General features: G+C 40.7%; 1 protein-coding gene and 1 pseudogene across 9 annotated transcripts in view; one reads left to right on the forward strand and one right to left on the reverse strand.

Annotated features, from left to right (window-relative positions):
- SH3GL3 (SH3 domain containing GRB2 like 3, endophilin A3) overlaps positions 1-14,658 on the forward strand; it is a 114,002-nt gene that overhangs the window by 22,268 nt on the left and 77,076 nt on the right. The window lies entirely within an intron of this gene.
- Positions 1-14,658, reverse strand: part of LOC138423723 (actin-related protein 3-like) — a 37,298-nt pseudogene that overhangs the window by 21,667 nt on the left and 973 nt on the right.

The raw sequence follows: 14,658 nt of genomic DNA on the forward strand, positions 1-14,658 counted from the left end.
AAGGAAAAGGTGGAATTCAGAATGGAGTTATTGATATCACAAGGAGAACAGACATTTAAAGGTCGATTTATTATTTTCTTGTTAGGATGTAAGATCTTAGTTAAATATGAGAACCTATCTTGCATTTAAGACTTATTAGCCTCCTTTCAGACAGTTTGTAGGAAAGTAAAGAAATTTGATGATTCATTAGAAAAATAGGTACTTTATAAATCATGTTAACTGCAGTAGTTTCATTTTCAGACAAGTTATATAGAGATCAGATTTCTCTCTAGGAATAATACAAACTTCTGATCTGAAGAATGACTTAAAGTCATCTGAAGATGTGGCTTTGGTTTTAGACTGTGATAACTGCGTGTCTAAATTACAGCCTTCTCTCTGAGGGTCTAGTTTTGTTGTTGTTTAGCTGCTCATCTGTGTCTGACAGTTTTGTGACCCCATGGACTGTAACCCACCAGGCTTCTCTGTCCATGGGATTTCCAGACAAGAATACTGGGTGGGTTGCCATTTCCTCCTACAGGGGATCTTCCTGACCCAGGGATCGAACCCTAGTTTCCTGCTTGGCAGATAGGTTCTTTATTGCTGAGCCACCAGGGAAGCCCCAAGGGTCTAGTTAGTGTTCAGGAATTACCTTCTCCTGGGGATGATGCATTTTCTTCACAGGTGTGGTGAAACTAGAAAGCCGACTTGCAGATCAAAGGTGTGAATCATTTACAGGGCTTGGTAATCACAACAGAAAGCTTTTTGCACCTTTCTTGGGCTGCCTCAGAGCTCCAGCAGTTCTGGTACTCAATGTAAGTGATGTCTGTAGCAGTTGTCACATTTCACGGCTGCTGCACTTAACTGCTGCTACTTCCGGATTCAGTTTCGTATTGCGCCCAGTTCTCAGCACACCTGCCTCCCATTACTGCTCAGGAATAGGGCTTCCCATCGTACATGGTGTTTGTGTTTTATTGATTTCTAAGAACCTCTTTATATAGTTTACATCCTCATCAACACTTGGTATTGCCAATACTTTAGTATGTATGTAGGGACAACACATTGGTGTTTTACTTTATGTTTTCTTGGAGACCAAGAGGCTGAACATTTTTATTTATTCATTGGCCACTTGAATTTCCCATTTAGTAACGTGCCTGTTCAGGTGCTTTGTCCATTTAAAAGTGGTTTTCTTTTTCTTATTTATGGCGGTTTTAAAATACATGCTGGGTACCGGCCTTTGCTGTTACATGTTGTGCGCACATGTTCTCCTACTCTCTCTCTGGCTTGTCTTTTCATTCTCTAATGACTGGATGGTGTCTTTGGGCAAAACGAAATTGTTGTTTTAATGTAATAGAATTTATTTATTTACTTATGATATTTTTATTAGTCCTTCTTATCATAGCTTCTGATTTTGAAATCATACTTAGAAAGGCTTCCAACTGAGATTACACCAATTTCACCTACCTATGGTGGCTTTATTTATATGGCTTCATTTTTAAAATATTTATCTATTTATTTGGCTGTGCCAGGTCTTGGCTGTGGCATGTAGGATCTAGTTCCCTGACCAGGGCTCAAACCCAGGCCCCTGCATTGGCAACATGGAGTCTTAGCCACTGGACCTTGAAGAAGGTCCCCCATTTTTAAAATACTTAAACTGTGAATTCACCAGAAAAATTTTTTTGAAGCTATAAGGAATCTGCCTGCAATGTGAGAGACCTGGGTTCGATCCCTGGTTTGGGAAGATCCCCTGGAGGAGGGCATGGCAAAGCACTCCGGTATTCTTGCCTGGAGAATCCCCATGGACAGAAGAGCCTGGGGGGCTACATTCCATGGGATCTCAAAGAGTTGGACACAACTGAGTGATTAAGCATGGCACAGCACATAGTTATAGCAATGCTTTTTTCCCCTCAATGTCATTAATGTGGTTAACTGTTGCTGTTTAGTTGCTCAGTTGTGTTCAACTCTTTGTGACCCTATGGACTGTAGCCTGCCAGACTCCTCTGTCCATGGGATTTCCCAGGCAAGAATACTGGAGTGGGTTGCCATTTCTTATCTATAATGTGGGTAGTGAATTTACTAAATAATGTGGCCTCTTCCTATTGATCTTAAATGCCACCTGAATTGTCAAACCAGATCCTACATATTGGCTCTATTTCTATACCTTCTATTCTGATTGTTGCTCTTTCTATGGATTTGGGCATTTTCTGTTTTTTTTTTCTTTTTGCATTTTTATTTTCGAGATAAGTTTTAGGATCTATTTATCAGTTTTATCAAACTATTGCCATTAAGAGTTGTTGGGAGTGTGTTAGATAATTACCTGTGGAGAAACAGCTTGTTTGGGATTTTTGAATCCTCCCACTTAAGAATTTACCATGTTTTGCCATTTACTTTTGAATTCTTTTATGTCCCTCAGTAAAAATTTTGTAGGCTTTATTTCAATATAGGTCTAACAAATTATTCTTAAGTACTCGAAGTACTTAATGTTTTTTGTTGCTGGGATGAATTGGCTCTTCTCTTCTGTGTGTTTTTTAGTGTGTGACTTTTCAAACCCCTCTTCCTCAGAGATCAAAGGCCTCTAGGAGTGGCTGAGAAGCTGGGGAGCATCATAGCTCTGTTCTTCCTTATTTACTGTCATAGGTTCTATTTATATAAACAATTCTTCTGCTTAAAAACATGTAATTTTCCTAGCTGGTTATTATCAAGATTTGAAAATTCATTTTGTGTGTACTTATTTTTAGCTAATGACCTTTACTGATATCTTTCATTGGTTTTAATTTCTTTTCAGTGATTCATCTTGGATCTTTCCAAGGAATCACTTGTTCATTTGAAACATATTTATTGAGTACATACTATGTACCAGACACTTTTCTAGGTGCTTGGGATGTGTTTATATAAAAACCCAACAAGTATATTACATGGTAGGTTCAAAAGTCATAAGGCCTTGGGAGAAAAAGAAAATGTAGAACAAAGGGAAGATGGATTGGGAGTTCCCTGATGGTCCAGTGGTTAAGAATCTGCCTTGCAATGCAGAGGACCTGGGTTTGATCAGTAGTCAGAGAACTAAGATCCCATATACTGGGGAGTACCTACTGAGCTCAAGTGCCCCAACTGGAGAGTCTGTGCATCTAAACCAAAGATCCTGCATGACCCAGTGAAGATCCTGCCATCAAAACTAAGATCCAATGTGGCTAAATAAATAAATAAATAACTTTTTAAAGAAGGGGGGATGGGTTGGGGCAATACAGGTAGGCATGGGGGCAGTTGCAGTTTTAAATAGGATGGTCAGTGTACATCTCATTGTGAAGGTGACATTTAAGCAAATACTTGGAGGTGAGGAAGGTGGCTGTGCGGATATCTGCTGGAAACGTGTGCTCAGCAGAGGGGACAGCTTGTGCAAAGGCCCAGGGGCAGGAGCCTGTCTGAGTACCAGGGCAAGAGAGTATGCTTTTTAAAAGAACTACACATTTAAGAAATTTTTCTTGGAAAAGGATGAGACATAAAGATGAGGCAGTGGAGCTGTCTATGGAGCAGGCCATTTAGCTCAAGCCTTGTCTTAGGTGAAGAATACAGGATAACATAGGTTGGCCTGCTTCGGAGTTGAAGATTGGGGCGGCACGCCCTGCATGTACTAAGATTAGAACCCAAGGATATTGTTATTGGAGTAAAGTCCCTCCCATGTACACTGCCGAAGGCTGGGGGACAGCGAGGACTATCATGATGATATTCATGTTTTGCTTCCAAATGATCATTGTGGATTCTAGCTTTATTTTATTTTTTAAATATTTATTTATTTTTGGCTGCACTGCATCCTCGCTGCTACCAGAGGACTTTCTCTAGTTGCTGTGAGCCCGGGCTCCCCTTGTTGTGGAACATGGGCCCTAGAGCATGGGCTTGGTAGTTTTGGTGCATGGGCTTAGTTGGTCTGTGGCATCTGGGATCTTCCTGGGCCAGGGATGCAACCCATGCCCTCTGCCCTGGCAGGTGAATTATTACCTATTGTACCACCAGGGAAGTCCGGATTCTAGTTTTAAATTAGTTTATACTTTCTCTGTCTCATTTCTTCCTAGCTATTCACCCAGGAGATCAGGACTTCTCGGTAATTTGTTGCTCAAATGTGGGAGAAATGAAGAATTTGCTTTTAAGTTAAGACTTCGTATTTCAAATCCAGTTTTATTGCTGTGATAAGTGTCAGTTCCTGTTAATAGGTTGGTCAGTGTTGGATCTTCTTTAACTTAAGGACTATACTTATACTCTTTTTTTAAAAAAGGATTTCTCGATGTGGACCATTTTTAAAGTCTTTATTGAACTTGTTATAATATTGCTTCTGTTTTATGTTTTGGCTTTTGGCCGTGAGGCATGTAGGATCTTAGCTCCCTGACTAGGGATTGAAACCCCAACCCCTGCATTGGAAGGTGGAATCTTAATCACTGGACTGCCAGGGAAGTCCCCCTATTTACAGTCTTAAGAAGACAGTTTAAACTTTTGGAGATGAAAGAGCAAAGTTCGTTAAAGAATATGCTACTTTTATAATGCTTCTGTAATTATCCTGAAATATGAATAATTCAGGAATTTAACCCTAGAATAAGTAGAAACTATCTTTTGAGAATTGATGCTTTCAAACTGTGGTGCTGGAGAAGACTCTTGAGAGTCCCTTGGAATGCAAGGAGATCAAACCAGTCAGTCCTAAAGGAAATCAACCCTGAATATTCATTGGAAGGACTGATGCTGAAGCTGAAACTCCAATACTTTGGCCACCTGATGTGAAGAGACAAGTCATTGGAAAAGCCCCTGATGCTGGGAAAGATTGAGTGCAGGAGGAGAAGAGGGCAACAGAGGACGAGATGGTTGGATGGCATCACTGACTCAATGGACCTGAGTTTGAACAAACTCTGACAGAGAGTGAAGGACAGGAAAGCCTAATGTGCTGTAGTCCGTGGGGTCGCAAAGAGTCAGACATGACTTAGTGACTGAACAGCAACAATCCTTTGCTGTCTCAGTGAGTTCACAATCATTTGGGGGGAGATTCTTCCCTGGGCCTCACCTCCGACCCCCAGCCTCACAAAACCTATTTAAAATTATACCCTTGGAAAAAATTTAACCAACAGCTGTTCAAAAATAGTCGGTATGGAGGTTCATGTTTCTTTTATTTGGTCCTTTCACTCTGGGCCCACACACTTTCGCCACCCTTAATGGAGCACGCCCAGTGCTAGGTTAGCAGTGAATGCATTAATGTATGGTTTGCCCATCAACGCTTGTGTTGAAGGAGAAACAGAAGAGAGTGTCATGGAGGGCTTAAGTATTTTTTTTTCTTATTTGGTAATACAAAGTGCTTTTTGTTATTAATGCATGTGCAATCAGACAACCTCATCCAGAATGCACAGTGGTTCTATAATACGGCTCTGCCTGGTGCAAAATACCTCATTTTGTATAAAAATGCAGAGTTGCTTCATGTAGATAGAACAGAAAGAATCTTTGCTTTATTCACATATGAATAAAACGTCTTTGTTCATGGAAAAGAAAAGTGCCTCTTATTGTTTAGAAGCTGTGTGCATTTTAAATTAAGCTGATAACACACTATATTATATCTTTCAGGGAAAAAAATATCGTTTTGCTTTAGACAAGTCTGGGCCCTGATGCCTTATCTGGTGGCCTAAGTGATTTTTTGCAGTTTGGTTATTATGTAAAAGACATCATGTCTGCCTCAATTGTCTGTGAATTGCTTTCGCAAACTTTTATAATTTTAACCTAAATATTTTTTTCCTTGGCATATAGTATTTATATTCTCTTGTACCACATAGGGTTTGAAACAGTTTATGAGAAATTTTAGAAGTAAAATGCGAAAAAGAGTAATTGTGACCAGGGGAAATATAAGTACATTGTTGTAAAGTCAAGGCTTGTGGAGGTCTGTGGGTGTATGCATGTGTGCCAAATTGCTTCAGTCGTGTCCAGCTCTTTGTGACCCTATGAACTGTAGTGTGCCAGGCTCCTTTGTCCATGGGGGTTCCTCAGGCAAGAATACTGGAGTGGGTGGGTTGCTATGCCCTTCTCCAGGGGATCTTCCTGACCCAGGGATCAAACCCAAGTCTCATGTCTTTTGTACTGGCAGGTGGGTTCTTTTTTTTTTTTAATTTTAAAATCTTTAATTCTTACATGCATTCCCAAACATGAACCCCCCTCCCACCTCCCTCCCCACAACATCTCTCTGGGTCATCCCCATGCACCAGCCCCAAGCATGCTGCACCCTACGTCAGACATGGACTGGCGATTCAATTCTTACATGATAGTATACATGTTAGAATTCCCATTCTCCCAAATCATCCCACCCTCTCCCTCTCCCTCTGAGTCCAAAAGTCCATTATACACATCTGTGTCTTTTTTCCTGTCTTGCATACAGGGTCGTCATTGCCATCTTCCTAAATTCCATATATATGTGTTAGTATACTGTATTGGTGTTTTTCTTTCTGGCTTACTTCACTCTGTATAATTGGCTCCAGTTTCATCCATCTCATCAGAACTGATTCAAATGAATTCTTTTTAACGGCTGAGTAATACTCCATTGTGTATATGTACCACAGCTTTCTTATCCATTCATCTGCTGATGGACATCTAGGTTGTTTCCATGTCCTGGCTATTATAAACAGTGCTGCGATGAACATTGGGGTACATGTGTCTCTTTCAATTCTGGTTTCCTCAGTGTGTATGCCCAGCAGGGGGATTGCTGGGTCAAAAGGTAGTTCTATTTGCAATTTTTTAAGGAATCTCCACACTGTTCTCCATAGTGGCTGTACTAGTTTGCATTCCCACCAACAGTGTAGGAGGGTTCCCTTTTCTCCACACCCTCTCCAGCATTTATTGCTTGCAGATTTTTGGATCGCAGCCATTCTGACTGGTGTGAAGTGGTACCTCATTGTGGTTTTGATTTGCATTTCTCTAATAATGAGTGATGTTGAGCATCTTTTCATGTGTTTGTTAGCCATCCGTATGTCTTCTTTGGAGAAATGTCTATTTAGTTCTTTGGCCCATTTTTTGATTGGGTCGTTTATTTTTCTGGAGTTGAGCTGCATAAGTTGCTTGTATATTTTTGAGATTAGTTGTTTGTCAGTTGCTTCATTTGCTATTATTTTCTCCCATTCAGAAGGCTGTCTTTTCACCTTGCTTATATTTTCCTTTGTTGTGCAGAAGCTTTTAATTTTAATTAGATCCCATTTGTTTATTTTTGCTTTTATTTCCAGAATTCTGGGAGGTGGATCATACAGGATCCTGCTGTGATTTATGTCTGAGAGTGTTTTGCCTATATTCTCCTCTAGGAGTTTTATAGTTTCTGATCTTACATTTAGATCTTTAATCCATTTTGAGTTTATTTTTGTGTGCGGTGTTAGAAAGTGATCTAGTTTCATTCTTTTACAAGTGGTTGACCAGTTTTCCCAGCACCACTTGTTAAAGAGATCGTCTTTACTCCATTGTATATTCTTGCCTCCTTTGTCAAAGATAAGGTGTCCATATGTGTGTGGATTTATCTCTGGGCTTTCTATTTTGTTCCATTGATCTATATGTCTATCTTTGTGCCAGTACCATACTGTCTTGATGACTGTGGCTTTGTAGTAGAGCCTGAAGTCAGGCAAGTTGATTCCTCCAGTTCCATTCTTCTTTCTCAAGATTGCTTTGGCTATTCGAGGTTTTTTGTATTTCCATACAAATCTTGAAATTATTTGTTCTAGTTCTGTGAAAAATGTGGCTGGTAGCTTGATAGGGATTGCATTGAATTTGTAAATTGCTTTGGGTAGTATACTCATTTTCACTATATTGATTCTTCCGACCCATGAACATGGTATATTTCTCCATCTATTAGTGTCCTCTTTGATTTCTTTCATCAGTGTTTTATAGTTTTCTATATATAGGTCTTTAGTTTCTTTAGGTAGATATATTCCTAAGTATTTTATTCTTTTCGTTGCAATGGTAAATGGAATTGTTTCCTTAATTTCTTTTTCTACTTTCTCATTATTCGTGTATAGGAATGCAAGGGATTTCTGTGTGTTGATTTTATATCCTGCAACTTTACTATATTCATTGATTACTCTAGTAATTTTCTGGTGGAGTCTTTAGGGTTTTCCATGTAGAGGATCATGTCATCTGCAAACAGTGATAGTTTTACTTCTTCTTTTCCAATTTGGATTCCTTTTATTTCTTTTTCTGTTCTGATTGCTGTGGCCAAAACTTCCAGAACTATGTTGAATAGTAGTGGTGAAAGTGGACACCCTTGTCTTGTTCCTGACTTTAGGGGAAATGCTTTCAATTTTTCACCATTGAGGATAATGTTTGCTGTGGGTTTGTCATAGATAGCTTTTATTATGTTGAGGTATGTTCCTTCTATTCCTGCTTTCTGGAGAGTTTTTATCATAAATGGATGTTGAATTTTGTCAAAGGCCTTCTCTGCATCTATTGAGATAATCATATGGTTTTTATTTTTCAATTTGTTAATGTGGTGAATTACATTGATTGATTTGCGGATATTGAAGAATCCTTGCATCCCTGGGATAAAGCCCACTTGGTCATGGTGTATGATCTTTTTAATGTGTTGTTGGATTCTGATTGCTAGAATTTTGTTGAGGATTTGTGCATCTATGTTCATCAGTGATATTGGCCTGTAGTTTTCTTTTTTTGTGACATCTTTGTCAGGTTTTGGTATTAGGGTGATGGTGGCCTCATAGAATGAGTTTGGAAGTTTACCTTCCTCTGCAATTTTCTGGAAGAGTTTGAGGAGGATAGGTGTTAGCTCTTCTCGAAATTTTTGGTAGAATTCAGCTGTGAAGCCGTCTGGACCTGGGCTTTTGTTTGCTGGAAGATTTCTGATTACCGTTTCAATTTCCATGCTTGTGATGGGTCTGTTAAGATATTCTATTTCTTCCTGGTTCAGTTTTGGAAAATTGTACTTTTCTAAGAATTTGTCCATTTCTTCCACGTTGTCCATTTTATTGGCATACAACTGCTGATAGTAGTCTCTTATGATCCTTTGTATTTCTGTGTTGTCTGTTGTGATCTCTCCATTTTCATTTCTAATTTTATTGATTTGATTTTTCTCTCTTTGCTTCTTGATGAGTCTGGCTAATGGTTTGTCAATTTTGTTTATCCTTTCAAAGAACCAGCTTTTGGCTTTGTTGATTTTTGCTATGGTCTCTTTTGTTTCTTTTGCATATATTTCTGCCCTAATTTTTAAGATTTCTTTCCTTCTACTAACTCTGGGGTTCTCCAACTCTTCCTTTTCTAGTTGCTTTAGTTGTAGAGTTAGGTTGTTTATTTGACTTTTTTCTTGTTTCTTGAGGTATGCCTGTATTGCTATGAATTTTCCTCTTAGCACTGCTTTTATAGTGTCCCACAGGTTTTGGGTTGTTGTGTTTTCATTTTCATTAGTTTCTATGCATATTTTGATTTCTTTTTTGATTTCTTCTGTGATTTGTTGGTTATTCAGAAGTGTGTTGTTCAACCTCCATATGTTGGAATTTTTAATAGTTTTTCTCCTGTAATTGAGATCTAATCTTAATGCATTATGGTCAGAAAAGATGCTTGGAATGATTTCGATTTTTTTGAATTTATCAAGTTTAGATTTATGGCCCAGGATGTGATCTATCATGGAGAAGGTTCCATGAGCACTTGAAAAAAAGGTGAAATTCATTGTTTTGGGGTGAAATGTCCTGTAGATATCAATTAGGTCTAACTGATCTAATGTATCATTTAAAGTTTGCGTTTCTTTGTTAATTTTCTGTTTAGTTGATCTGTCCATAGGTGTGAGTGGGGTATTAAAGTCTCCCACTATTATTGTGTTATTGTTGATTTCCCCTTTCATACTTGTTAGCATTTGTCTTACATATTGCAGTGCTCCTATATTGGGTGCATATATATTTATAATTGTTATATCTTCTTCTTGGATTGTTCCTTTGATCATTATGTAGTGGCCTTCTTTGTCTCTTTTCACAGCCTTTGTTTTAAAGTCTATTTTATCGGATATGAGTATTGCCACTCCTGCTTTCTTTTGGTCTCTATTTGCGTGGTATATCTTTTTCCAGCCCTTCACTTTCAGTCTGTATGTGTCCCTTGTTTTGAGGTGGGTCTCTTGTAAGCAGCATATAGAGGGGTCTTGTTTTTGTATCCATTCGGTCAGTCTTTGTCTTTTGGTTGGGGCGTTCAACCCATTTACGTTTAAGGTGATTATTGATAAGTATGATCCCGTTACCATTTACTTTATTGTTTTGGGTTCGGGTTTATACACCCTTTTTGTGTTTCCTTTCTAGAGAATATCCTTTAGAATTTGTTGGAGAGCTGGTTTGGTGGTGCTGAATTCTCTCAGCTTTTGCTTGTCTGTAAAGCTTTTGATTTCTCCTTCGTATTTGAATGAGATCCTTGTTGGGTACAGTAATCTGGGCTGTAGGTTATTGTCTTTCATCACTTTAAGTATGTCTTGCCATTCTCTCCTGGCCTGAAGAGTTTCTATTGAAAGATCAGCTGTTATCCTTATGGGAATCCCCTTGTGTGTTATGTGTTGTTTTTCCCTTGCTGCTTTTAATATTTGTTCTTTGTGTTTGATCTTTGTTAATTTGATTAATATGTGTCTTGGGGTGTTTCGCCTTGGGTTAATCCTATTTGGAACTCTCTGTGTTTCTTGGACTTGGGTGATTATTTCCTTCCCCATTTTAGGGAAGTTTTCAACTATTATCTCCTCAAGGATTTTCTCATGATCTTTCTTTCTGTCTTCTTCTTCTGGGACTCCTATAATTTGAATGTTGGAGTGTTTCATATTGTCCTGGAGGTCTCTGAGATTGTCCTCATTTCTTTTAATTCGTTTTTCTTGTTTCCTCTCTGATTCATTTATTTCTACCATTCTATCTTCTATTTCACTAATCCTATCTTCTGCCTCCGTTATTCTACTAATTGTTGCCTCCAGAGTGTTTCTGATCTCATTTATTGCGTTATTCATTATATTTTGACTCTTTTTTATTTCTTCTAGGTCCTTGTTAAACCTTTCTTGCATCTTCTCAATCTTTGTCTCTAGCCTATTTATCTGTGATTCCATTTTGATTTCAAGATTTTGGATCATTTTCACTATCAATATTCGGAATTCCTTCTCTGGTAGATTCCCTACTTCTTCCTCTTTTGTTTGGTTTGGTGGGCAACTCTCCTGTTCCTTTACCTGCTGTGTATTCCTCTGTCTCTTCATCTTGGTTATATTGCTGCGTTTGGGGTGGCCTTTTTATATTCTGGTAATTTGTGGAGTTCTCTTTATTATGGAGCTTCCTCACTTTGGGTGGGGTTCTATCAGTGGCTTGTCAAGGTTTCCTGGTTAGGGAGGCTTGTGTTGGAGTTTTGGTGGGTGGAGCTGGGTTTCTTCTCTCTGGAGTGCAGTGGAGTAACCCGTAATGGGTTACAAGACATCAAAGGTTTTGGGATAATTTTGAGCTGCCTGTATATTGAAGCTCAGGGGATTGTTTCTGTGTTGCTGGAGAATTTGCGTGGTATGTCTTGTTTTGGAACTTGTTGGCCCTTGGGTGGAGCTTGGTTTCGGTGTAGGTATGAAGGCATTAGATGGGCTCCTATTGCTTAATGTTCCCTGAATTCAAGAGTTCTCTAATGTTTTCAGGCTTTGGATTTAAGCCTCCTGCTTCTGGTTTTCAGTTTTATTTTTACAGTAGCCTCTAGACTTCTCCATCTATACAGCACCGTTGATAAAACATCTAGGTTAAAGATGAAAAGTTTCTCCACATTGAGGGACACTCAGAGAGGTTCACTGGGTTATAAGGAGAAGAGAAGATGGAGGAGGTAGTTAGAGGTAACTGGAATGAGATGCGGTGAGATCAAAAGAGAAGAGAGCAAACTAGCCAGTAGTCACTTCCTTATGTGCGCTCTATAGTCTGGACCGCTCAGGGGCATTTACAGAGTTATACGGGGAAGAGGAGAGGGAGGAAGTGGACAGAGGTGACCAGGAGGATCAGAGAGAGGAATGAGTAGGAGAGAGACAAATCCTGCCAGTAACCTGTTCCTTAGGTGTTCCCCACCGTCTGGAACACACAGAGATTCACAGAGTTGGATAGAGGAGAGATGGGGGGGAAAAGAGACAGAGGCCACCTGGTGGAGAAAAAGGAGAGTCCAGAGGAGGAGAGAGTGGTCAAGCCAGTAATCTCGCTCTCAGGTAAACTGGGGTAGTGAAGTTTGGGTTTTTAAATGTACAAAATTGGCAATAAACACCTAAGAGCAAAGATTAAAAATCTAGAGTAGAGGTTGGATTTTCAAAGATACAATATTAAAGAGAAGCAAAAGGAAAAAGGAAGAAAGAAAAAAAAAAAGAAAGAAAAAGAATTATTAAAAAACAAACAAACAAACAGACAAACAATCAAAAAGAAAAAACCATCAACAACCATCCAAAGACTATATATGGTGTTTGCCTTAAAAAAAAAAAAAAGGTCTTTTAAAAAAAAATAGTAATAATAGGTTATAGAAATAAAAATTAGAGGAGAAATAGAAGACCTAACAATTAAAAAAAAAGTTAGAAAAAAAAGCAAAAAAAAAAAAAAGGAATGCTTTTAAAAATATTAAAAATATATATATCTGGCCCTTTCTGGTGTTATGGGCCGTGTGGAATCACTTCCAAGGTGGTTCCCTCTGATTAACTTCTTCTGTTTGCTGGTTTTTTAGGCTCACTAGTTCAGTCGCGCTGTGGGGAGGGGGGATGCTGCAAACAAATAGCACTGTCGTGTGCACACAGTATCTCTGCTCCGCTTGACCTGTCCTTTCTTGCGGCGCACAAACCGCTCCGGCTCTACGATGCTCAGCCGGGAACCGTCTGGGGCCGGCCCTAGGCTGCGTGCACTTCCCCGGTCCAAGCCGCTCAGGTTCGGCGCTCAGGCAGCCCTCAGAGGCACAGATTCGGCTGGAACTGCGCTTTGTGCCCTTCCCAGGTCCGAGTAGCTCAGGAGTTTGGCGAGCGCGGTCGCCGCGGCTTGTCACCTTTTCTGCCGCTGCTGCTCAGCTTTCTGGGTGGACCGCTGGTGCACCCCGTGAGGTAGATTGTGACTGTCCAGCACCCCCAGAAGTCTTAGCAAAGGAGCCTGCTTGCAATTAGGTAAGTAAAGTCTCTCCGGGTCTGCAATTGCCCCTTTCCAGACCTTACGGCTCTGGCTGCCTGTCCCCGGCGGGGGATGGTCTGCAGCCGGCTTTTTCCGTTCCGTCCTTTGTTCTGTGCTCGGTCCTGGCGGGGTCTTATGTTCGAGCTTTTCGCGTGGTAGCTATCCCACAGTCTGGTTTGCTAGCCCAAGTTAGGTCGTTCTGGTTGCGCGTGGGGCATTCCTGCCCAATTCTTACAAAGCTCTGCAGCCCGCGCCTCCCGCGCGTCCCTGCCCTGCCCCCACTTCCCAATGGCGGATGCAGGCGTCTGTGCTGCTTTTCCGCTGGGGGAGTTACTGTTGGGCTTGTAATCTGTTGGTTTTAATTATTTATCTATTTTTCCTTCCTGTTATGTTGCCCTCTGTGTTTCCAAGGCTCGCCACAGACTCGGCAGGGAGAGTGTTTCCTGGTGTTTGGAAACCTCTCTTCTTAAAATTCCCTTCCCGGGACGGGCTTCCCTTCCCGGGACGGAGCTCCCTCCCCACCTCCTTTGTCTCCTTTCTTGTCTTGTATATTTTTTCCTACCTGTTTTTGAAGACAATGGTCTGCTTTTCTGGTTGCCTGATGTCCTCTGCCAGCCTACAGAAGCTGTTTTGTGAAGTTTGCTCAGCGTTGAAATGTTCTTTTGAGGAATTTGTGAGGGAGAAAGTGGTCTTCCCGTCCTATTCCTCCGCCATCTTTTCCTTCGTTCAGGTGGGTTCTTTAATGCTAGTGTCAGCTGGGAAGCCCCCATGTGAATATATGTTCATGTAAATACACATGTGAGAGGGTCCATGGAGTTGCTATTATTGATCCTCACATTTGTTGTTGAGCTTCCTGGCAGCCAAAGTGAAAGGAGCAGGGCAGCTAGTTAATGCTTTCTCTGGGGCTCTGGGAAGGGTCACTTAGAGCATGTTCACCAGAACGCAGCAGTATGGGAGTGAGGCTTGCCCTCTGTCTCCCTGATGCTTCCCTGGTGACTCAGATGGTACAGAATCTGTCCACAGTGTGGGAGACCCAGCTTTGATTCCTGGGTTGGGAAGATCCCTTGGAGATGGGAATGGCTACTGACTCCAGTATTTTTGCTGGAGAATTCCATGGACTGAGGAGCCTGGTGGGCTACAGTCCATGGGGTCACAAAGAGTCAGACACGACTGAGCCACTTTCACTTTCTTTCAAAAGAAAATTGGCCAATCAGAAGAGCAGATTGCATGAGGGGATACTGTGGGCCCTGGCATCCCAGTGTCTGAGCCTTAGGCCTTGCTGTTTATAGAAGGCATGTCCTCTGCAGAGCCACCTGTGGAACAAGTAGAAACAGGGCTGGCAGAAGTGTCTGGTGTCCAGTCCCTCTGACTCTCCAGCTCCACATGTGAACTTCTGGCCTCTTTTGAAGTGGTCACTGGTCCTTAGCAAAGTGAGAAAAATATAAAGACAGATAAGGGAATGAAGCAAATTTCTAGCAAATCTGAATTTACCTGATTTCAAAGATTATCTTCTTCCTAGGGAGCTCAGCTCAGTGCTCTGTGGTGACCTAGATGGGTGGGATGGGGCTGA

Source organism: Ovis canadensis, chromosome 18 (genome assembly GCF_042477335.2).
Source record: "Ovis canadensis isolate MfBH-ARS-UI-01 breed Bighorn chromosome 18, ARS-UI_OviCan_v2, whole genome shotgun sequence".
Lineage (NCBI taxonomy): Eukaryota > Metazoa > Chordata > Mammalia > Artiodactyla > Bovidae > Ovis > Ovis canadensis.